The sequence below is a fragment of the Muntiacus reevesi genome, chromosome 9, assembly GCF_963930625.1.
Source record: "Muntiacus reevesi chromosome 9, mMunRee1.1, whole genome shotgun sequence".
NCBI classification, from domain to species: domain Eukaryota; kingdom Metazoa; phylum Chordata; class Mammalia; order Artiodactyla; family Cervidae; genus Muntiacus; species Muntiacus reevesi.
Window position 1 is genome coordinate 13,248,913 of NC_089257.1, and position 26,024 is coordinate 13,274,936.

Genomic DNA, 26,024 nt, shown 5'->3' on the forward strand with positions numbered 1-26,024 from the left:
TGTTTGTACAGGATACTTTTCTATCCATTAGCTAAAGCACAAATCAGTCTCCCTAAAATTGTTTGGATATCTTTTACAAAAACAGTGCTCCACAAAACTCTGCCTGGGAAATTGTGTGCAAGATAGCTGTACAGCTGTGCCTGGAAGAATTTTATATCCCTTCTTGGCTTTAGACATAGAAACTAATTTACTTTGATAACAGCCCAGATTACACTATAAAGGGTGCCCCTGGAATTGTGCAGCACTTGTTACTAATTTTGGAATGAGTCCTGCCTTTATGTCACTCTCATTTCTCAAAATTCATTCATTTCTCATTGGTCATCATCTCTCACAGTAATAACTCTACCTTACCTACAGTACTAAAACTATTCATTTGAAAAAAAAAAATGTGGTTGTTAGGACTTATTGTTTACTTAAATATTGTGGTTGTTAGGACTTATTTTAATTATTTGGCCTATTGGTTATGTAATGTATATCTGAAGCTTTACAGAGAATCATTCTACTGAAAGCAGTAACTCAAAGTTTTTCCAGCCTCTGTGATTCTCTAAGGTGATTAACAATGCCACTTTGAGGGCTTCCCTGGTGGTCCAGTGAAGAATCCACCTGTCATTGCAGGGGATATGGTTCAGTCTCTGATCCGGGAAGATCCCACATGCTGAGAAGCCACAACTGCAGAAGCCCATGCACCACGACTACTAAAGCCCTGACACCTAGAGCCCGTGCTCTGAAATTAGAGAAGCAGCTGCAGTGAGAAGCCCGAGCACCTCAACTAGAGAGATGCCCTCGCTCACTGCTACCAGAGAAAGCCCGCATGCTGCAACGAAGACTCAGTGTAGCAAAAGAGAAAAAAAACAAAAACCCTGAAAAAATCAAATTAAAAAGTAATTTTTTAAAAAACAACATCCCTTGATTAGTAGTAATTTATAGAAGCAAAGAAGTTTCTAATTGAAGAGCTTTAGTCATCATTTAATCAAATCTTGATATTTTATGAAAGATGAACCATTAAAGATTCAGAAAGCAAGGGGGTGAATAATATACTTAAAGTCACATATTTTAACTTCAAAATCATTTTCCTTTCTATTAGTCACTCTTGTCCTTAAGATATGAATAGATTTTATCTTCTCTACTCACAAAAATTGTTACCCAAGGTTACTCTTTGGCTCCAGAGCGTCTTCATGGCATTTTCACCTCTGAGTTTCTGAGGGTGTAGATTAAAGGTTTAACATGGGTGTTACCATGGTATAAAGCACAGCCGGCGCTTTATCAATAGGGAAGGTGATCGTGGGCCGAAGGTACACAAACTACAGGCTACAAAGAACAGGACCCCTACGGCAACATGGGAAGCGCAAGTGGAGGGAGCTTTCTGCTGTTCTGCAGTGCTGCGTGCTCTTAGGAGCAAAGGATGAGAACGTAGGAGGTGATAAGAATAGAAAAGATGAGCATGCACATCAGCACCCTGTTGGCAGCAGCAAAAAGACCAAAGGCGTGAGTGGCGGTGCAGGAGAGTTCAGCAGAGGGAAAAGGTCGCAGATGAAATGGTCAGTGACGCTGGGGCCACAGAAGGACAACCAGACTCTGAAAATAATCTGAAGCAGAGCGTGAAGAAATCCTCCGGCCCAGGCCGTGGTCACCAGGACGCCACGCACTTGCCTGTTCACTGAGATGGTGTGCTGCACGGGCTTGCAGATGGCCACGTGGCCACAGGCCCTCACCACGAGCAAGAGGATCTCAACTCCTCCAAAGAAGTGCTCTGCAAAGAGCCGAGTCATACACCAGCTGAAGGAGATGGCTTTCTTTTGAGCAAGTAAGTCAAGTATCATTTTGGGGGCCATGGTAGAAGAGCAGCAGCAGTCTATGAAGGACAAGAAAGACAGGAAAAAATACATGGGGGAACCTGAGGCTCTGCTAGTGGCGACTGTCACAGTGAGAAAGCAGAGGAGGGTAAACAGAGCAAACAGGGGCTTCTGTACCTCCGGGCTCTGTGTCAGGCCAAGCAGGAGGAATTCTGTCACATTGTTCATTTGCTCCCGGAATCCAGTCTGGCGTTCAGATAACTGATTTCCCTGAGAATAGCACAGGGATCGCAATTGTGAGGATCAATTTAGACCAATCGCAGTAAGTTTTCTCAGAATTATTTTTTTGTAAGAAAAACATCAAGTAGATAAACCCAAGACTAAAGTTGGGCCATGTTATTATTGACCACAAAATGAACACGTAACTGTCTTCTCTCTCTCACACACACCCCCACTCACCCACACATGCACATACACATTCGTGCACACAAATGCAGTTTTATCACTGTTGACATCCCAGTCATCTTCCTACAAGTGCACATTGATGGGTATTCCCCCTAAAATGCTCATGTATTTTCTCTGTAGGAAAAGAGGAATAAGAAGAGGACTCATACGAAGGAGCAGAGGCTTGAGTTCCTGAGAATTTTCTCTCTGTGTCGCTTCTCTAGTCACTTGTGCTGATGGGGTGCTGCAGAATTTATTATTCTTACTTTTAACTTGTTTCAGGTTGAATATACAACATCAGGTAAACTCAACTCAAAATTAGGGATGATGTAGTTACACCTCAGGAAAAACTGAACGGAATGAATGCTTAAGGCCCCAGTAAGGTATAACTTCTTTACTTAAGGTATACTTCTTAACAAAGTATCACTGAGGGCGTCCCTGGTGGCTCAGGTGGTAAAGAATTCACCTGCAATGCTGGAGACCCTGGCTTAATCCCTTGCTAGGGAAGATCCCCTGGAGAAAGAAATGGCAACACACTCCAGTATTCCTGCCCTGAGAATCCCATGGATAGAGGAACCTGGTGGGCTACAGTCCATGGGGGTCACAAAGAGTCGGACATGACTGAGCAGCTTCACTTTTTGCACTTTCACTTTTGAGTTATAACTGGCAGTTATATTTGTGAATTTATATTACATTCAAATAAAATTTTCTAAGAATACCACCACATAAGAAGAAAAAAGAATATTTTGAAGAGGATAAAATAGCATAATGTAATGCAATATCTCCAAAATCACTGCAGATGGTGATTGCAGCCATGAAATTAAAAGACGCTTACTCCTTGGAAGGAAAGTTATGACCACCCTACATAGCATATTAAAAAGCAGAGACATTACTTTGCCAACAAAGGTCCATTTAGTCAAGGCTACGGTTTTTCCAGTGGTCATGTGTGGATGTAAGAGTTGGACTGTGAAGAAAGCTGAGCGCCAAAGAATTGATGCTTTTGAACTGTGGTGTTGGAGAAAACTCTTGAGAGTCCCTTGGACTGCAAAGAGATCCAACCAGTCCATTCTAGGGGAGATCAGTCCTGGGTGTTCATTGGAAGGACTGATGCTGAAGCTGAAACTCCAATATTTTGGCCACCTCATGAGAAAAGTTGACTCATTGAAAAGACCCTGATGCTGGGAAGGATTGGGGGCAGGAGGAAAAGGGGACGACAGAGGATGAGATGGCTGGATGGTGTAACTGACTCGATGGACGTGAGTTTGAGTAAACTCCAGGAGTTGGTGATGGACAGGGAGGCCTGGCGTGCTGCAATTCATGGGGTCGCAAAGAGTCAGACATGACTGAGCGACTGAACTGAACTGAACTGAATGCAATATCCCCCAGGTTTATTTGAAACATTATGATTCACTACTTTAAGAATTTTTATCATGTTTAGGTTTCAGAGGAATTTTGTTAATCAGGCTTGGTTTAGGGAAGACTATGAAAAATACTCTACATCTCTTTAGAAAACAGGTACTTTTAAGGTAAGGAAACTAAAGCATTATAGTTTGTTTAGCAGCATGTGTTCTGTGCAGTCAGGTATTTCTAACTTCTGTTTTCACTGATTAGAAGCTATGTGATGACCTTAGTCTTATTGCACCTAAACTTTCTCATATACAAATAAAGAAAAATAACAGATGGTATGGAGGAATTGAAGAATATTATTATTATATAGATCAAAATGCTGTACTAAAAGTAAAATGCATAACTTGCCACATACTACAAATTTTTGATGAGTATAAAAGTGAAAAAACAGACCTATCATTATTCTTATCCTTGAAATACTTGATTATTATAGTTAGTATCTAGAAAGAACACAAAGAGAGAAAATAACTGAATTAATTAATCAGCTCAAGAGGTTAGAAAAGCAACTAAATATATTCAGAAAAAGCTGAATGCAGAAATTAACATATTAAATAATACAAAACTAGTAGACTATAAATGAATTCAAAAGGTTTTTTAGAGTTTTAAAAATATGAATGAAATAAATGAGCAGACAAGCTCAATAAGAGGAATAGATGGGGAGACAGTGGAAACAGTGTCAGACTTTATTTTTTGGGGCTCCAAAATCACTGCAGATGGTGATTGCAGCCATGAAATTAAAAGACGCTTACTCCTTGGAAGGAAAGTTATGACCAACTTAGACAGCATATTACAAAGCAGAGACATTACTTTGCCAACAAAGGTCTGTCTGGTCAAGGCTATTGTTTTTCCAGTGGTCATGTATGGATGTGAGAGTTGGACTGTGAAGAAAGCTGAGCACTGAAAAATTGATGCTTTTGAACTGTGGTGTTAGAGAAGACTCTTGAGAGTCCTTTGGACTGCAAGGAGATCCAACCAGTCCATCCTAAAGGAGATCAGTCCTGGGTGTTCATTGGAAGGACTGATGCTGAAGCTGAAACTCCAGTACTTTGGCCACCTGATGTGAAGAGTTGACTCACTGGAAAAGACCCTGATGCTGGGAGGGATTGGCGATAGGAGGAGGAAGGGACGACAGAGGATGAGATGGCTGGATGGCATCACTGACTCGATGGGCATGAGTTTGAGTCAGCTCTGGGAGTTGGTGATGGACGGGGAGGCCTGACGTGCTGCAATTCATGGGGTCGCAGAGTCGGACACGACTGAGCGACTGAACTGAACTGAACTAACTGATGGTCAAACAGTAAAAGGCCATTATTTTTAAAGAAAATTTGAAGAAATATTATGTGTAGTTCATAAAAGATTTTTTAACAACTGAATAGACATTTTTCAAATAAAGCCTATCTTTTATGCCATCACCAAATAAAAGAAAAAGAGAGAAAAAAGGGTAGCATGCATTAAAGACTTTCAATAAAACAGATTTCTTCAAAAACAGAAAATCAAATGAACAAATATATATCTAATCTCTAGGTCGGAAAGAGCATTTTAAGCAAAATTCAATGGTATAAAAACTAAGACAAAGCTAACAGATTTAACTACATAAAGGTATAGAACACATTGGAAAACAATTTGCAACAAGTCTGATAGACAACTATTATCATAGACATAGTTTTTACAAAAAAAGTTATACCTACACAATTATAAAAATTAACAAAACTTTTTAATAAAAAGAAAATTCTTAGAAAAAGCATTAGATGCCTTAAAAAAAATCCCTATTTCATAAGCCATCAAGGAAATACAATTTAAAAACAGTGAAATAAATTAGAAAATGAGCAAAAAATTATGATAATTTTATTAGTACTGTGTTGATATAAAATATTCTGGAAAGAAGTTTGACTTTGTATAGTAAGGGCTTTATAATTGGTCATGTCCCTTGATCCAGTACTCCTTATTCTTCAGAATCTATTCTGTATAAAGATTATGGACAAAGACTGCACACAGGCTATATTTTATATTTTGTATGATAATAAAAAAGTGAAAACATTTCAGATGTCTACATAAAGAGGAACAATTAAGCAAATTATAGTTATAAAATATCAGGTAACCATTGAGGCTATTTACAAGAAAAATTAATGTGGTGTGAAAAAATTTTTCCAACATAATATTGAGTGGAAAACACAATATATTAAACAGCTTCTGTGCTACATATACACCATGGAATATTACTCAGCCATCAAAAAGAATTCATTTGAATCGGTTCTAATGAGATGGATGAAACTGGAGCCCAATATACAGAGTGAAGTAAGCCAGAAAGATAAAGACCAATACAGTATACTAATGGATATACATGGAATTTAGAAAGATGGTAACGATAACCCTATATACAAAACAGGAAAAGATACACAGATGTACAGAACAGACTTTTGGACTCTGTGGGAGAAGGCGAGGGTGGGATGTTTTGAGAGAACAGCATCGAAACATGTATATTATCAAGGGTGAAGCAGATCACCAGCCCAGGCTGGATGCATGAGACAAGTACTCAGGATTGGTGCCCTGGGAAGACCCAGAGGGATGGGATGGGGAGGGAGGCGGGAGCGGGGATCAGGATGGGAACACATGTAAATCCATGGCTGATTCATGTCAATGCATGGCAAAAATCACTACAATATTGTAAAGCAATTAGCCTCCAAATAATAATAAATTAAATGGGAAAACAAACAAACAAAAAAAATAAACAGCTTCTTTATTATGATCTAAATGGTCTAAAATGACATATAAACATAGAAAAGCACCTGAAAGAAATACTCTAAAGTCTAGTAATGCTTATTTGGATTATGGATTTAAGATAAATTTTTTATTCTTTTTACAATTTTCTGATCTGAATTTCCTACAAAGAGAATATGTTACCTTTATAATAAGAAAAATAATTTAATAAAAGAGATAATATTCTGTGTGACTCCTTTTCTTATTATTAATAAAAATCTGTGACAGCAGGAATAGATGTCTAAACCTAACTCACCTTTAATTTGAATACGCTAGTATGAGATGGTTGGCATCACTGATTCAGTGGACATGAATTTGGGCAGGCTCTGGGAGATGAGGAAGGACAGAGAAGACTGGCGTGCTGCAGTCCATGGGGTCGCAAAGAGTTGGACATGGCGATTAACAACAACTGCAAAGTATCCCCTTGGGAAAGCGTGATAAGGAAGCCACAGACTGTGCTTGCCTCTCCGGGTGCATTTGGGAAATAAGTGACGTCTCATTTCATAACAAGGTGTTACTTGGAGAGCATAATTTGCTTGGGGGTAGCGATCATTGACCTATCAACGCTGCTGCTTTAAAGGTTTATTCACTTTTTATCTTAATTGTAAATTCCCTTTTCCTTACTTAATGGTTTGAAAATGATTGCTGAAAGAGAATTCCTAAATAATGCTGAGTTCATGGACTGTGTTTTAGGTTTACTTTATTGGCTCATGCCATTATGTGAGTAAGGTACACACATCTCAGCTCAGATAACAAATTTCTTTAGTCTGACACCTTCCGAAGTGTTAGGCTTTGAAAGAAAGTGATGGGAAAAAACCTAACCATTGGAGGAAATTTCCATTTATGCCATCTTACTATACATTTGTCAGTCTATCTTGTGCTCAGATGAAGTGTATTAAAAAGAGCCACTTGAGATCTATCCTGACTTAAAGCCCTGGAAATAGCAAACTCTTAAAGTAGAAAAATTAAGGATTGTAAGCACCATAAAATCAGCAACAAATAAAAGTTGATTTGAGGTAACAATTCCCTGAAGTTATCTCTTTCAAATCTTTTTCTTACTAAGCCTGTGCTCAGCCTATAAATATCTTATTTGGTTCCTAGGAGTCTGGATCCAAATGTGTTGAAGACTCAAAACCACACAGCTTCTGTGATTTGGGGATGATTATGCTTATATGATCTTCCTGGGTTCATCTTTACCAACACTTTCAAGTGTGGTTAAGGGAAATATTTAAATAAGTATTACTCAAGTGCAAGGAGTTAGGGAGTCTCTGATCTCTCAGCTCCCAGAGGATTAGAACTAGCAGCTTCAACCAAGATGGCAGCCAAACCAGTTTATCCATTCTCTCTTGTGGCCATGGCATCTTGATCAAGGAGACGAGGGAGGGGCATCTGGGCTGGGTTTGCAGCCGCTCTATGACTGTGTTTAGAAAATGATCTTGGTCTCTGGGACCCAAGGCACAGAAGGTCCTAGTCATGGGATAATGGATGCATGAGCCCCCTAGTGTTCATAAAACAGCCTTGTTCATACCTGTCTCACAGAGTTACAGGGGGGATTGAGGAAGATAACATGTGGAAATATCTAAGTCCCTGCAAAACTAAGTCCCTGCTAATGCCCTGTAGATAAAGATGTGTAGCCTAGATTGGCTCAGACTGTAAAGAATTTGCCTGCAATGCAGGAGATCTGGGTTTAGTCCTTGGGTCAAGAAGGTGCCCTGGAGAAGGGAATGGCAACCCATTCCAGTGTTCTTGCCTGGAGAATTCCAGGGACAGAGGAGCCTAGGAGGCTACAGTCATTGGGATTGCAACGAGTCAGACACGACTGAGCAACTGCCAGCTAAAGAAACTGCTTTTAGTAACAGAACAGTGAATCGTGATTAACTGTAAGAGTTTTGCCGCCTCTTCTGTTGGCTAACTATGTGATCTTGGGCCAGCTCCTCAGCCTCTTTCTTTGTACCTGAGTTCTCTCACTTGTGAGGCGAGGGCGATAGGAGCACCTGTCACGGGATGTTGTGGGGCTTCTACGAGTTAGCACGTGTAAAGTGCTTACAGAGGCGCTTGGCGTAAAGAGAAAGCTCACCGGTGTCTGCTGTCACTTTCTGTAGAGGAAGCCAGAGCACATGGCTCGACTGATTCAAGTTTCTCTGGAAAGGATTGTCTCAACTCACATACATGGCTTCTTTATTCTTAAGGTTGGTAGAATCTGGGCAAATGCAGAAACTAAGAGAGAAGGCAGGTTAAGTTTTAAAGTATCAAATGCTGATTCATAAGTCATTATAGTTCAGAAATCTATGGATGTTCAGCCATCTCTCACTAAAAAATCTGAGAGTGTAGTTGAGTCCTAGAAAGGTTGTAGGAGATACAGGAAATGTGGATGCAGTGAGAACTAACAGATAATGAGCACTCTGAATTTACATCACTGTGCTACATGTGATATTTCATCTAATTCTCACATAGCCTCCATGTGGGATATATTAATCCTACTTTATATAAATGAAGATTGATGCTTACTGGGAGCATCTTTTGACCAAGATCTAAAAGGTAATAACAAGTAGACCTTGGATTGAAATATAAGCTGGTCTAATTTCTAAGCTTGAGCTCTAACAATTATGTTATTTTAGGGCACTGAACATTGATTCCATGATGTGATTCGTGCACTGGGCTAGGTGGGGGAGGAGGTGCTGATTCAGACCAGCTGTGCATTGTATAGAGGCCTTGCTCTTACCACCAGTGGCAGGGAGGACATATCCCGCAGACAGACCCCCTGTGTAGCTTTGACCAGAAAGGACCTTCGAGGAAAGAGAACATTTCTCATCTTCATTTCCACATTTGGCCCTCATCTGGGATATCTTCCTAGGCACTCTGTTGGGAGTTTTCATTCTGGAAATTTCCTGATGCTTTCAGAGTAGAAAGGAAGACTGACCAGATGTTCACACCTAGGACCAGGAGTATCTTCTATATGAATGGGACATGGTGGAGTCCTAGAGAAATAATATACCAAAGACACAAACCTGGGTATTGATGATCAATTCTATTTACTGTAAGATTTTAAGCTTGTTACTGAACTTACCAGAACCTGTAATACAGCTTAAGTACAGCTTAAATAAATAGGGGTTATTAGGAGTAACACCAAAAAATAGCACATAAAATTATCCATTAGTGCTTTATGCATAAAAAAATCTTTCCTGAAATAAGTTGAGAGAAAATTTTGCATTTCTTCACTACTATAATACTATTGATCATCATTTATTGAATCCTGGCTAAGCTGTGCAATCTTGGGTAAGTTATTCAACTTCTCTGTGCCTCAGTTTCCTTTATCTTATAAAGAAAGATAATAATAGTACCTCATAGAATCTAATAAGGTACTTAGGTATTGTCTTGGGATATGGGATTGAAGATGATTGTTTTTCAAAATGGGAGAATGTTGATCATGTCCAAATACCAACGGAAAGAGCTAACAGAGGAGATGAGGGAGGGTGAGAAATTGGGAGAGAGGAAGAGAAGATGAAGAGTTAGGGGAAGGGAGATAGGAGGGGACAGGGAAGGAGAGATAAAGCTATAGGAGTGAGGAGGGAGCAGTCAGTAGAGGCTTATTATGTATAGCAGATAGTGTTAGCTGTCCACAGAGGGGCTAGTTCTCAGCTGCTTCCTCTCAACCAAGTCTCCATTTGTTCTGGTACCAGGTGCCATGTGTTTGGGAGAAACTGGTCCAACTCCAGTTCATAGTGTGAATCTGAATTAGTTTAAGTAGCTATGACTATGTTTTTCTCCTTTCTAGTGATAAACTTAGGGATAGGCATGTGACACAATTCTTGCTAAGGAAAAAACTATGGGTGTTCTTTTCAAAAACATTTTATTGAAATATAGGTGAGTCACAATATTGTGTTAGTTTCTTCTGTACAGCAAAGTGACTCAGAATATATATATGTATACACATATATATGTATGTATGTGTGTATATATACATATATATGTATATATATGTATGTATGTGTGTATATATATATGTATGTATGTATGTGTGTATATGTGTGTGTGTATGTAAGTGTATATATATATGTATGCATATGTGTATATATATTTGTATGTATGTGTATGTATATGTACGTATGTATGTGTGCATCTATCTATGTATGTATGTATATATATGTATGTATGTATGTATGTATATATATGTATGTGTGTGTATATATATATGTCTGTGTATATATATGTATGTATGTATATTTATGTCTGTATTCTTTCCCATTACGATTTGTCGCAAGATACTGAATATGGCTCCTGGTGCTAAATAGTGAGACCTTGTTTATACATCCTGTATGTAACAGCTTGCTTCTGCTAACCCTAAACTCCCATTCCATTCCTTCCACCCCCATCCACCTTCCCCCTTGGCAACCACAACTCTTTTCTCTCTGTCTGTGAATCTGTTTCTGTTTTGTAGGTATGTTCATTTATGTCATATTTTATTTATTTATTAAAATTTTTATTGGAGTATGGTTGATTTGCAATGTTGTGTTAGTTTCAGGTATATAGGAAAGTGAAGCAATTATACATATACATATACCCACTCATTTTTTGGTGTCATATTTTAGATTCCCCATATAAGTGATGTCATATGCTATTTATATTTCTCTTCCTGACTTCCTTTTCTTAGTATTATAATCTCTCAGTCCACCCACGTTGCTACAGTTGGCATTGTTTCATTCTTTTTGAGGGTTGAATAATATTCTGCCACATATATGTACCACATCTTTCTTTATCCATTCCTCTGTCATGGACATTAGGCTGTTTCCTTGCATTGGCTATTGTAAAGTGTTGCTGTGAATGCAGGGGTGCCTGTATCATTTTGCATTAGTTTTCTGAGTAAATGCTCAGACATGCAATTGCTGTGTCACGTGGCAACGCTAGTTTTGTTTCTTGGAGGAACCTCCATCCTCTTTTCCAGAGAGGCTGCACCAGTATGCATTCCCACCAAATTTGTAGGAGGGTTCCCTTTTCTCCGCATGTGGGTGCACTTTAGAGTGATGCGTTTCTGTTCCTGATAAGAGTCATGGAAGCATTTTCTTTTCTTTTCTGAGAAATGCTTTTTCACAAGGGAATGCCAGAATTGCCACTTGTCAGTAATCAGTGGGATTTTGGACTGAGCAGTTACCTGAAACACTAAAAAGAACCCACTGATAGATGATTTGCTAGCTTGTAATTGAAAGTTATGACCAACCTAGATAGCATATTAAAAAGCAGAGACATCACTTTGTCAACAAAGGTCCATCTGGTCAAGGCTATGGTTTTTCCAGTGGTCATGCATGGATGTGAGAGTTGGACTGTGAAGAAAGCTGAGCACCAAAAAATTGATGCTTTTGAACTGTGGTGTTGGAGAAGACTCTTGAGAGTCCCTTGAACTGCAAGGAGGTCCAACCAATCCATTGTAAAGGAGATCAGTCCTGGGTGTTCATTGGAAGGACTGATGTTGAAGCTGAAACTCCAGTACTTTGACCACCTGATGCGAAGAGTTGACTCATTGGAAAAGACCCTGATGCTGGGAGAGATTGGGGGCAGGAGGAGAAGGGGATGACAGAGGATGAGATGGCTGGATGGCATCACCAACTCGATGGGCATGGGTTTGGTGATGGACAGGGAGGCATGGTGTGCTGCGATTCATGGGTTTGCAAAGAGTCGGACACGACTGAGCGACTGAACTGAACTGAACTGAATTGAACTTTACCTGAAACTGCTTTGTATTACTGAAGGACGTGCATTATTGAAATCTAAAATACCCTGAATTATGTCAGATGATCATTCTAGTACATCGGGAAATGAACAGAAGAGTTATTTTATCAAACAGGAAATCAAATTTAAGAATTTGTGAATGCGGCAATCATTGCATGTCTGAACAATGGCTGCTTTGCCTTCAAGCCCTATATTAGATCCTCCTGAAGAATATGTAAGCCTCATGGCTGAAGGAGTACCTCCCTATGATCAGTTATTGGAGGATGCCTAAAATCAGTATTATTTACAAATGGTGGCTCAAGAGTGAAAAGCCATCTCTCAATCTGGAAAGCAGCAGCATAGAAACCAATTCACTGAAGAGGAAAATGTAAATCTACTCAATGAATAGAATTAAGAGTGGTGCTCCTTGTGTTGCAGGAAGGGGGACCCCTTCCAGGGCCCGAAATTGGACTCTTGTCTAACACTCGGAAATGAATTGTCCAAGTAGACACATGTGCTGACAAAGCAAGAGATTTTATTGGGAAAGGGCACCCGAGTGGAGAGCAGGAGGGTGAGGGAACCCAGGAGAACTGCTCTGCCGCATGGCTCGCAGTCTTGGGTTTTATGGTGATGGGATTAGTTTCCGGGTGGTCTTTGGCCAATCATTCTAACTCAGAGTCTTTCCTGGTGGTGCAGGCATCGCTCAGCCAAGAAGGATGCTAGCGAGAGGGATTCTGGGAAGTGGACCGACAAGTGGTGTCTCCTTTCGAGCTTTCCCAAACTCTTCCGGTTTGTGGTGGCTTATTTGTTCCGTATCCCTTGTCAGGATCTCCTGTCATAAAACAACTCATGCAGATGGTCACTACGGTGCCTGGCCAGGGTGGGCGGTTTCAGTCAGTGTGCTTCCCCTGACACTTGTGGAATGAGAAGCGGATTCTAACGGTAGTGACATCAGATGGACTGTACTGATTCTTACTAAGCATCCAGTGGATTCATAATAGAGTCTGCAAAATGGACCTTAGATAACTGGAAGATAGGGGGAACCCTGCATTATATCAAATGGGGGGATCTGAGTGAAAATTAATTCAAATAATAGAAACATAATTGTTGCTAAAAAGGGAGCCAATAAATAAATCATAATGTACCTGTTTTTTAGGTTAATACAGGTATAACTGGTAGGATTAATTTGATTTCAATGAAATCTGTGACAATACTGATATTGATGGTCAAACATGCTAGGAAATTGAATTTAAAATCTCCCCATGAGATTCATCCAATGAAAACTCATTTGTTAGAGGAGGAACTAGAGTTAGTTAACAATCAATGAATTGTTATATAATCAATATATTGATACCGTTAATAAAGTTTAAATTATAGTGGTGGCAGGAGATAAAGCAGTTATGAAACTCGTGCATCCTTATGAACAAGAGTGTGGTGAAATATTTGGTTAACTGAAATGCTTCTTTTAAAAATGCCTGCACCTCATTTGATGATACCATGTATTAGCAGTTTGGCAGGGGTCCTTCTGTTTTTTTTCTGTTCTATAAATGATATATGCAGGAGATGAATAATTATGAGTGATTTTAATTTAATGGCTTGACCAGGAGTCAGAGGACAGCATCTGTGGATTTCTGGGGCATGATTTTCTGAAAAGTCTCAGAAATTTAATATAGCATTGGATATATTAAATATTATATCTAATATAGTATTGGAGGTCTTATCCAAAATAATGTTCTAAGTTGTTTCAGTCATGTCCTACTCCTTGCAGCCCTATGGACTGTAGACCACCAGGCTCCTCTTTCCATGGGATTCTCCAGGCAGGAATACTGAAGTGACTTGCCATGCCCTCCTCTAGGAGATCTTCTTGACCCAGGGATCAAACCTGCGTCTCTTAGATCTCCTGCATTGGAAGGTGGGTTCTTTACCACTAGCACCATCTGGGAAGCCCATCCAATATAATACAACAGGAAAATAAAATGAAAGGCATAAAGATGGGAAAATAAAATATAAGACCATCATTATTCACAGATATAATAATTTTATATATAGACTCAAGGGCTCAGCTGAGCAGAAGAGAGAATTGAGTTGTCAGATGATAGAGGAGTGAATAAACTAATAATCCACAAATGAAAGCAGCGGCCTTATCATTTGCTGACATAGTATAAGTGACAGGTTGAAACTAGAGTGAGTTAGTATCAACTTCCCTCTTCCTTTATCCCTCAAGAAACACTGTGCAGTGCATGGTTGCTGCTGAACGATAAGACGCTGGGATTCTTGGCCTCCGGAGGAGACGAATTCAATCTGGGGCCAGAGACGAGGCTGGATCGCTCAGAGCTTTTGTGTAATAAAGTTTTATTAAAGCATAAAGAAGATAGAGGAAGCTTCTGACATAGACATCAGAAGGGGACAGAAAGAGTACCCCCTCCTAGTCTCTAGCTATATGTTATATAGTCACTCGCAGTCTGTTAGTGCAAAGAAAGGATGTCTTAAAACTCAGAATGGCACCAGGTAATTCATCCCAGGCCATAAAATGATTGACTTGAATCTTGTAGAAGGGCAGATTACCATACAAATAGTTTTGTTTACATAGATTAGGGGAACAATATCTGAGTATAACATGCCGGTTTGTCAAGTGGTTTGAGCCGTTTGGTGGAACCAACTTGAAGACAGTCTGGGGTACATTAACATAGCTTAAGACAAACATTTCCATAAGAAAAAATGTATTGGTTAACTCAAGGCTTCAGAATAGTTAGCCTCAGGTGAAACCAGGTGTCATGGCAACACAGTATTTTAAGAGAAACCTCCTTCTAAATTTGTATAGAGAAGGAAAAAAATATCGGTAGTTTGTTTCCTCCTGCCGCTTAAGAGAGATAAAAATGTCTGACACTTGCAGCCTACTTCCTCCGTTTGGAGACCCCTGGCCTTCCTGCCTGTTACCCTCTCAGTAGTCAAGAGTTAGGTGGATTAGCACAGATATGGGAGTCATCTCATTGTTGAGGGAGCCCTGAATTACCAGTAATTTTATAAAATAGAAATGGTTTAGCACTCCAGTTAATAGGCAGAGATTGGCAGAATGGACAAAATCATGACTCATATATATTCTATCTACAAGGTTCATAATTCCAAGACACAGATAAGTAGAAAGTGAAAATGGCAAGAAATATATATTATGGAAATAGTAGCAAAAAGAGAGGTGAAAGAACAGACAATGCAAATAGAGGACAAAATAAACTTTAGGCCATAAATTGTTGCTATAGACCAAGAAAGACATTTTATAACGGTTAAATAGTCAGTTACTCAAGATATAATAATCATGAACCTATATGTATCTCAACCTCCTCTGGTGACCTCAGTCAGTGAGTAAATTTTCTTAGGGATATTCCACCTGGATGAAACCCCATGGTACCCTCATTTAGAGTCCTTCGTGCCTCAGCTCTTGATACCCAAGGGCTTGCATGAAGAGTACTTTATCACATAGTTTTCCAGACCAAGAATGCAGGCTGTCAAAGTTCAGGGGAAGAACCAATCAGGTGAAAATGTGTTGTTCATGGATGAATTCCCCCAGATACCTGCTTCTAGGCAAAACCTTAAAAAAAACATAATTAATTCCTGGGAGGATAACGCCTTAGATAGAAAGGCTGGTTCTTTGCTGTTCTCAGTGTCCTCTCTAAACACTAAGATTCATGGAGAAGATGTTTCCTCATCTTAAGAGAAGACTAAGAAGGGCGCATTGGTAACAGAAGGATTTGCGTCTCTTCTTCTTTGTCCATCGACTAGGTTCTGAGGGTCAGAAGGTTCCTCTTAGTACCTAAGACTTTGGGTTTCAGATTCAACATAGCATTTTCTTTTCTTTTGACTCGATTTTCCAAGGCATTGGAGCATGCTGAATCCATTTAAATAAATTTGTGTCATCTTGACAGAAATGCTTCCTGTAGAATTGTCCAGGCAGTGGGGACTTGAGAAACACACATGATTTGATATTACAAGTAATGGTTATTTCGTATTTCTAAATACCTTGGGCATTCTTCTTAACCACAGGGAAGCCACAGTAAGTGAACTAGAATTGCTGTTTTTTTATAGAGTTTTTAATACTCCTGTTTTTTTCCAAGGGATTTTTACAGTGAAAATCATTAAAGATTTATTCTCTGATATTTTATGGGGGGTTACTTTTAGATACCCTGGGATCTTTAGCAGAAATATTTGTTCTTCCTGTATATGGATTTATCTATGATTTATCCAGAATAGGGTTGCAATCTGTGGATTCTGAAGACAGTTTTTAAGTCTGCATGGGACTGAGGGGAAGGTCAGCATTTACATCATGTTTTTTGAAGGAATTTGTCAGCTCATATTGAATTCCAAATTGAGAATGTATAAATTTATAGCATTTACAAGGGAAAACGTACCCTTTGCTGTGGTTGGGAATACACATTAAACCCCAAGTTCTGAGGCACTTTTTATTCTGATTATTTTCAAACTTTCTTGGATCTTCTAACTAGCAAGATCTTATTTCTGCTGAAGTGGATGTGGTCCCTGCAATATAACTGAGATTTTGCATCCCTGACCTAAGACTTAGACCTTTCTCTTAGAGAGTCAAGGCACATATTGCTGAAGATAAGAGATGAAAGTTAATTTTCTTGGTCAGCTTAAGGTGATTTTTCTTCCCCCTTTGTATACACTAGACTTAAGTCATCTTATGGGAGGTAAGGTGTGGCGGGGTAATAAAATCACTGTGTTGGGCATTAAAAGACTTGGATTCTTACTGACCACTAATCAGCCATGTTCCCTCTCTGGGCCTCAGCTTCCTTATTTGAAAAGAGCATACGAGTTGATAAAATGCAAGGACCTGGAAGAATTTTCTTTTAAACTTTTTATTTGTATTGGAGTATAGCCAATTAACAATTCTGTGATAGCTTCAGGTGACTCAGCCGTACATATACACGTGTCCATTCTCCCCCAACTCCCCTCCCCTCCCGGGTGCCACATAACACTGAGCAGAGTTCCATGTGCTATACACTTCCAAGCATTGATCCATTTTAAATCCAGCAGTGTGTACACGTCCACCCCAAATGCTCTAACTATCCTTTGGTGCTGGAAGAATTTTAGGGCACAAAATTTCTGAACTTGTTAAATAGATCCTGAACTCATTAACATCTGACTATACATCACACAGCTTGCCAAAATAACTGCCATAGATTACACATGGTCATAGGTGGTGGCTTTGTCCGAACTCTGACATTGCTGATTCCAAGAAGCAAACTAGACCTATACTGGAGACCTAAATTCCAAAGAGCTAGAGGCAGACATCCTGATTTTTTAATACAGACTGCTCTATTTTATTTTTCTATCATGACTCGGGCAAGTTGTTTACCTTCTAACCACATTTCCTTATCTTTAAAGTAGGTAATAGTTTACCAACCTCACAGGATTGTTGTGAAGGTGTTGTAAATGGAATAGTGAATGTAAAACTTAGTATAGTGTGAACACAGCAAAAACCCAACAACATTTAATGATTATTATAAGAATCATACGGTGAAAATTAATTTCTGCATTCTATTAAGAATGAGAAAACAGCAGATTTATAGTAAAAGTTTGTATTTCATAATGTGTGGGCATATGGAATTTAAACAAGTAATAAAGGTTTCTCCTCTTGGAAGGAAGTTTGTCTAAGTTCTTGCCTATCAATTGCAGTATGAATGCCCTTATGAGAGAAAATAATTATTCTGTGAGATGAACACTTTATTTCTCATTTCTCCAAAAATATGTATTATAGAGGATTTGAATGTTAATAGGCATAGCTAAGGTACAGAACTACAGGTACACAGCGAAGGTACAAAGGAAGAAAATGATCATGTGTTTGAGTCTGTCTGTTAACAGAGGATATTGAAGACATTGATAAGAGAACTATTTTTAACTTATGTCCTGATTACTTGACGGTTTGCAAGAAGCTGAAACAATAAGTGAAATAATAAAAATGAATGAATCACATTTGAGATTTTCTATGTGATTTTGATCATGAAATCCAATCTTTGCTACAGGCCTTCAGGAAATTATAAAAATGTATTATTAGGTTCTTGGTTCTCCCAAGGGCCGTCTTCTCCAGGGAAGAAATGGCAATTAGAAGCAACTTGTTCCTCAGGTGTTCTTTTTCATGGAAGGATTCTCTGATGCCCTGAACTATCCAGAAGGGAGACCACTATCCTGGGGCTTGGAACTCTAAAGCTAGCTTCTCAATGAAGAGTTGATGGGATCATTTGTAAGAGGTTTCCTTTCCACATACCTCAATATTCAACTTGACCATGTGTAACTGGGAGAACTCATTTTACTCTTCACTGCTTTTTTTGCTTTAATAATATATAAAGAGAATAATGGAGTCTGAGATACAGGAAAAAGTGAACATTAATAATGTCATTATTGATGTCCTATAAAACTTAGTTTTATATACTACCTTAAAGTTTAATTGAATAATATGTGTATTCCTCATCAAGTAAGTTGAAATAGACTTTGTAGTAAACTGATCGGTTTGGTTATTCAGAGGACTTATTGGCTAAAAGTATAAATCGTATAAGTTAAATGCAGAGGACAATAATCTTTGCATGGTAGAGTAAAGATGGGATTTAGGGTAGTTATGAGACCCATGGGGCAGTCAGGGCAGCCTCACGCCTCACAGTAATTTTCTCAAAGCAGTGAGCACCCAATCCTGCCCCTACTCTATGTCTAGTTGGTGAATTGATAACAATTTTGAGTATATTAGAGCAGTTACTTTAATTATATTCAGATATTTCTTGGGGTCCCATGATGTGTCAAAATACAATTCCCTATGTCTGTTTTCTCATGCATATTCCAGTCAATTTAAAACCACATAGTTTCAGCTTTAGAACTCTAAGACAAAACATGAAGGTTATATTTAATTTCTAATCATAGAATTAGTTATGTAAGCTGTAGAAATTTAGAAAATATTGAAAAACATGGGAAATAAAATATAAACCATAATCTCACATTCAGGAGCAAATGTCCTCAATGTATTAAATTATTTTTCTTACCAATCTTCTATGCATATGTTTAAACATAGATTAGAAAAGTTTATAACATTTTCTAAGTGAAATTGTTGAATTTGAACTTTATTTTTAAAAGGTGCATATAAAATCTGTAATCTTTAAATGCTAATTCAATAAATATATTCACCAAATTTCCCCCTATTTTTACATAATTTGTAAAAATAGACTATTTTGTGATTTTTCAATTCATGTTATTTTGTGCATAAACTTTTAGATTATCCTCCAAAATTGTTTCTACTAATGTCCAAATTATTCCAATAAATTGATGTTCCATTAAAGTATTTCAGACACTATGGCCAAGGAAATTGAATTTCTTTCTTTTGGTTACTCTATGTCTTATAGAAATAATTTGAGATTAGAATAAAAAAAGACTAGGTCAACTAAAATAACTTTTAAGACACTATTCCTATAGCATTTTGGGAAAAGCAAGACTCATCTGTGACATCATCAGAGTACTGTTAAAAGGCAGAGTTTTGGTATATTTCACTTTTTTCATGGTTCTTTTTTCTTTTCTTTTTAAGGCAAAGCATTCTTTCCCGAAATTTTTATTACCCGCACCACATAGATGGAGCATGAAAGGAATGTGACTGTGTTCATTCTAGTAGGTCTTACACAGGACCCCCAAATGCAAAAGGTAGTGTTTGTGGTGTTTTTGGTCTTGTACATGGTAACCCTCTCAGGCAACCTGCTCATCATGGTCACCATCACCACCAGCCAGGCTCTGAACGCCCCCATGTACTTCTTCCTGACCCACCTTTCCTTGATAGACACAATTTACTCTTCTTCTTCGGCTCCTAAGTTGATTGTGGACTCCCTTCATGAGCTCAAGACAATCTCCTTTCATGGCTGTATGGCTCAGGTCTATGCAGAACACGTTTTTGGTGCTGCTGAGATCATCCTGCTGACGGAGATGGCCTATGACCGCCACGTGGCCATCTGCAGGCCTCTGCACTACACGGCCATCGTGAGCCGCAGGCTGTGCCTGCTCCTGCTGGGGTGGCCTGGACTGGAGGGTTTCTCCATGCAAGCGTTCAGATCCTCTTTACAGCCCGGCTGCCCTTCTGTGGCCCCAGTGTCATAGACCACTTCATGTGTGACTTGTACCCTTTGTTGCAGCTTGTCTGCATGGACACCCACATCCTTGGCCTCTTTGTTGCTGTCAACAGTGGGTCCATCTGCCTGTTAAGCCTCCTTCTCCTGTTGGTCTCCTATGTGGTCATCTTGCACTCCCTGAAGAACTCTAGCCTGGAGGGGAGACGCAGAGCCCTTTCTACATGTGGCTCTCACATCACGGTGGTTGTGTTATTCTTCGTGCCCTGCGTGTTTGTGTATCTTCGCCCAGTCGCCACTCTGCCCATTGATAAAGCTGTTGCTGTCTTTTACACTATGGTGGCCCCTATGTTAAATCCTTTAATCTATACCCTCAGAAATGCTGAGGTTAAACGTGCTATGAAGAAACTCTGGAAGAAAAAAGTGACTTCAGGTAATAGTTAAACAGAATCATTAAACGTTATGGATAGAAGTAATAGAGGTACTCTAGTCCAAGCCTCTTGATGATATATTGAATCTAACAAGGGAATGAATAACACTTGCTGATTGCCACTTAAACACAAGAACTAAAGCTTGGGTTGGAATCCAGACTTACTGTGTCCCATCTCACTCTCCTTATCACAACTTAATGTGCCTTAATCAATAAATACTTATCTATTAACAGGAAATCTGGAAATACCTTCAGAAGCTAATAAGTAAGAGTTTGAATTGGTCTTATTACGTAGCATGGAGATGTGTTGGTTACTACTGATTATTAAAACATGCCTAATGATACTCCTTTACTTTGGACTCTGGCCTCAATATAGAATTTTTTTGTGTGAATTTTCTTGTTCATTAAATCTTGACTGTACAGTAAAAGAAATACTATTTATGATATGCTTATAAGACTAGCATTGTATTACGTATTTTCCATATTGTATTAGGTGGGATCCAGTCAGAGAACAGAACAGAGTAATGTGAACTGAAAAAGTTCACATGCAGTCAATAAGTATGTCATTACCCTTTTCTAACTATGAAAAGGGTAATGAGCTCTCCAAAAAAAGCCCTTTGACTGAGAAATGAGCATCCAAAGAAGGAATTAATTTAGAATGTGGACTTCCTTCCCAGGCCAGGATTTCAGTCTTTTGGAGGGAGTGTAGATTTTGCCCATGGATGAAGTGATGGCATGTTTGACCAAACTTCAAGTTAGTGGTAGAACTGAGATACATTCTGATACATACTCTTTATCCACATACTTTTTACTCATTAAACGCAACTCTAGTGTGTCTTTCCAGGCAGTTTGGACAGAAATGAGGTAATGAAACTGGTGATATTTATTAAAAAAAACTTCACATGGTTTCCCACTGAACCTGATCCGATGGACCCAGATATGATCATTCGTTCATCAGCTGTGGCAGTGATCTCTACTCACATTGCACTTCATTGCTTATGCCACTTTTACTTTTTTCCCTTGAAGTTCTGGTTCTTATATCACAAGACAGTTTTAATTCTCATTAAAACAGTTAAAATACTGTTCTTTTATCAGTTCTAATTCTCTCTTCCTTTGCATCCATGTACCCATGTTGCTCAGACCAACTTGCTGCCACCACAAACTCATTCCCATATGTTTTTGTGCTTTTCTGTTGCTAATCACTGCTGTCAGCAGTTGCGGTTATGCCAAACTACACTCACATTTATAATTTTTATGAACAGTTTTGATTTGTGAAAATAATAATGTAAAACATTGGTGTCTTTATGTTAAGGTACAAACAACATATTATAATAATTACATCATATAATTTGGCCTTTAATTTTTAAAATAAAAGCTTTTTCATATGTGAGGAAACCTATATAACACTTTATCGTATTCATATTTAAAAATTAAACTGGGCACACACATTTCTACAGATCCTCATAGTTCTTTTTTAAAATTAGTTTTAATCAGAGTATAGTTGCTCTACAACGTTGCATTAGTTTCTTGATGTACAGCAAGGTGAATCAGTCATGCACATACGCATGTCCCCTCTTGTTAGGATTTCCTGTCCATTTAGGTCACCACTGAACAGAGTTCTCTGTGCTATACTGCGGGTTCTTATTGTTTATTTGTTTCATGCGTAGTAGAGTGTGTATGTCAGTCCCAATCTCCCAGCTCTTTCCACTCCCCCTTCCCCACTTGGTAACTGTGTTTGTTCTCTATTATGTGTGACTATTTTTGCTTTGCAAATAAGTTCATCTGTATCATTTTTTAGATTCCACATGTAAGTGATAATATTCAATGTTTGTTTTTCTCTTTCTGACTTACTTCACTCTGTATGATAGTCTCTAGGTCCGTCCACACATCCGTGAATGGCACGGTTTCATTTCTTAGGGCTGATTATATTCCATTGTGTATATGTACCGCATATTCTTTATCCATCCTCTGTTGATGGGCATTTAGGTTGCTTCTATGCCCTGGCTATTGTAAACAGTGCTGTAATGAACATTGGGGTGCGTTCGTCCCTTCAAATTGTGGATTTCTCTGGATATATTCCTAGGAGTTGAATCACTGAATCATATGGTAGTTCTATTTTTAGTTTTTTAAGGAACCTCCATACTGTTTTTCATAGTGGCTGTACAAATTTCTATTCCCTACACATTTCATGGTATCTTGTCCTTCCACTATTTTATAATTTATAACACCTTGTTGTAATTTTTTTACTTCCTCTTGGGAGTTTTTCAATGGATCTTAAGCTTTTTGAAGGTAGAATCCAGGTTTCTGTCTGTCTAGCTCTCTTTTTTTAACCACTGCACCCCCAGCAACTATCAACATGACTAATACATTCTGTGTGCTCCAAATATTTGTTAGCTAATGAATTAAGACAAAAAAGTATAAAAGGAGTGCGTTTATCTTAAAATTGCTTTATATGTAGACAGAACCATGTATTTTTAAAAACAGCTTTTAATAATGAAATGTTACTGAAAAGTAAATAGGTTAATTGAAGAATATCGCTTAAAGAGCTCATATTAATAAGATAAAAAATTCTTGCTGAGAGCAGGGCGGATATTAAGGTAAAACATTCGCTCATATGCTGAGAGGTGTAGTTTAAATTTCTTTCTCATCCTCAGTTTAAACAGGAATAAAAGCAAATTGTAGTTCCCTCTGAGGTCAAGCCAGACTTTTCCTTGAAGTTCAACCAACTTAAAGGAGAAAGGAATTCCCTCGCCTCTAGCACTGCTTCTTTCATTTTAGTGACTTTAATTGTTCTCCTTTATATGTTCACCCACACATTCAGTATTTACCATGCATATGATACTGTGCTATCTCGTAGAAACTATTGCTATATAGCAGGCATGCACTTTACAGGACTTTACAGAGGGTGACTGTATATGGGAAAGACAGAAATGCTTTTCTGACATCAGAATGTCCTTTTATCTGAGTCTTTACTCTTTCTGATGTGTGACCGGCGGAGCCTGGGTTATATGAGCAATGCCAAAGAGTGCCGAAGGCTGCAAGGGAATTTGGAAATGGTGTAACATTCATTATCCCCCCCACGGAGGGAGACAGGGCCAGTGCGTTTATAGCATTAAATAGTTACATACTATAATATTGCGGGTACCATGTGACTATCAATGGTGATATATAAAAACAAGCACAGTTATTAATGAAAAATTATTAGATTTTTAGTGATAATGATCCAACACATACTCTGTTAAGCACAGGTTCTGGCTCAGTAAATGGTTAGTAGTACAATTATCTGTAAACATTCTGACATCACTGCCTGGAACTTCATTGAAGTTCAGTGCCTGACCTGGGAAATTAGTCAATCTTGGTTACTGGCCTTCCAATATATCTGCTTTGATGCTTTTCTCTTTAGGACACTTTTTGATCCTTTCCTTTTTCTGCTTCCCAGGTGGTGCCAGTGATAAAGAATCCGCCTGCCAATGCAGGAGAGTCAAGAGACACAGTTTCAATCCCCTGGTCGGGAAGATTCCCCTGGAGTAGGAATGGCAACCCACTCCACTATTCTTGCTTGGGAATCACAGGGACAGAGAGGGACCTACAGTCCATGGGGTCACAAAGAATTGGACAGGATTGAGCATGGGTGTATGCACACATATCTTTCTGCATGCCTTCTTGGTTTATTATAGAGATTACTTGTTACTGTTCAGTCACCCAGTTGTGTCTGACTCTTTGCGAAGCCATGGACTGCAGCGTGCCAGGCCTCCCTGTCCCTCAACATCTCCCGGAGTTTGCCCAAGTTTATGTTTATTGCATCAGTGATGCCATCCAGCCACCACATCCTCTGATGCCCTCCTCTCCTCTGCCCTCAATCTTTCCCATCATCAGGGACTTTTCCAATGAGTTGTCTGGAGTTTCAGCTTCAGCATCAGTCCTTCCAGTGAATATTCAGAGTTGATCTCCCTTAAGATTGACTGGTTTGATCTCCTTGCTGTACAAGGGAGTTTTAGGAACCTGGAGTCTTCTCCAGAACCACGGTTTGTGCCATCTTTATGGTCCAGATCTCACAATCGTATGTGACCACTGGGAAGACCATAGCCTTGACTATCTGGACTTTTCTTGGCAGAGTAATGTCTCTGCTTTTTAATATGCTGTCTGGGTTGGTCATAGCTTTTCTTCCAAGAAGCAAGTATCTTTTAATTTCATGGCTGGAGTCACCAACTGCAGTGATTTTGGAGCCCAAGAAAATAAAGTCTGTCACTGTGTCCACTGTTTCCCCGTCTATTTGCCATGAAGTGATGGGACCAGATGCCATGATCTTTGTTTTCTGAATGTTGAGTTTTAAGCCAACTTTTCCACTCTCCTCTTTCACTTTCATCAAGAGGACCTTCACTTTCTGCCTTAAGGGTGGTGTCCTCTGCATATCTGAGGTTATTGATATTTCTCCTGGCAATCTTGAGTCTAGCTTACGCTTCCTCCAGCCCAGCATTTTGCATGAGGTACACTGCATTTAAGTTAAATAAGCAGGGTGACAATATACAGCCTTGACCTACTCCTTTCCCAATTTGGAACCAGTCTATTGTTCCATGTCCAGTTCTAACTGTTGCTTCTCAACCTGCATACCTATTTCTCAGAAATCAGGTAAGGTGGTCTGTCTGGTATTCACATCTTGATGATTATTACATGTCATGCAAATACTTTGTGGAATATAACTACATATATAATAAATAAAATTCCTGTCTAATGATATTTTTTGAATCATTACTTTTTATGATTATTTTTCAACCTAAGATGGTGTCATGAGCAGTACTAGATATTCTGAAACCTTACAAGAAAATTGGAAAAGATTGTGCAATCTTCATTCAATGGTTACAGAAGTTCAATGACGCATTGCTTTTATAGCTATGTAATAACTATATACTATAATGTGACAGTCAACATACAACTGTCAACAATAATATATAGAGTTACTAGTGAAAGTTAATGGAATTTTTATTTATAGTAATGAAACAGTATATTCAATCTGTCAAGCATGAAAAATAAGTGAAAGTCCTAGCTGTTCATTTGTGCCCAACTCTTTGCGACCCCATGGACTGCAGCTCACCAGACTCCTTTGTCCATGGGATTTTCCAAGCAAGGAGACTGGAGTGGGTAGCCATTTCCTTCTCCAGGGGATCTTCCAGGCTTAGGTATTGAACTCACGTCTTCTGTACTGCAGGCAGATTCTTTACTGACTGAGCTACCAGGAAGCCCAACTCCTGGCTTAATAAACGGTGAAGTGAAAGTGAAAGTCACTCAGTGGTGTCCCACTCTTTGAGACCTCATGGACTATATAGTCCGTGGAATTCTCCAGGCCAGAATACTGGAGTGGATAGACATTCCCTTCTCCAGGGGATC

General features: G+C 38.9%; 1 pseudogene; it reads left to right on the forward strand.

Moving 5' to 3' along the window:
* Positions 1-19,724: 19,724 nt before the first annotated feature.
* LOC136175683 (olfactory receptor 4C12-like) lies at positions 19,725-20,653 on the forward strand (annotated as a pseudogene).
* Positions 20,654-26,024: the final 5,371 nt, after the last annotated feature.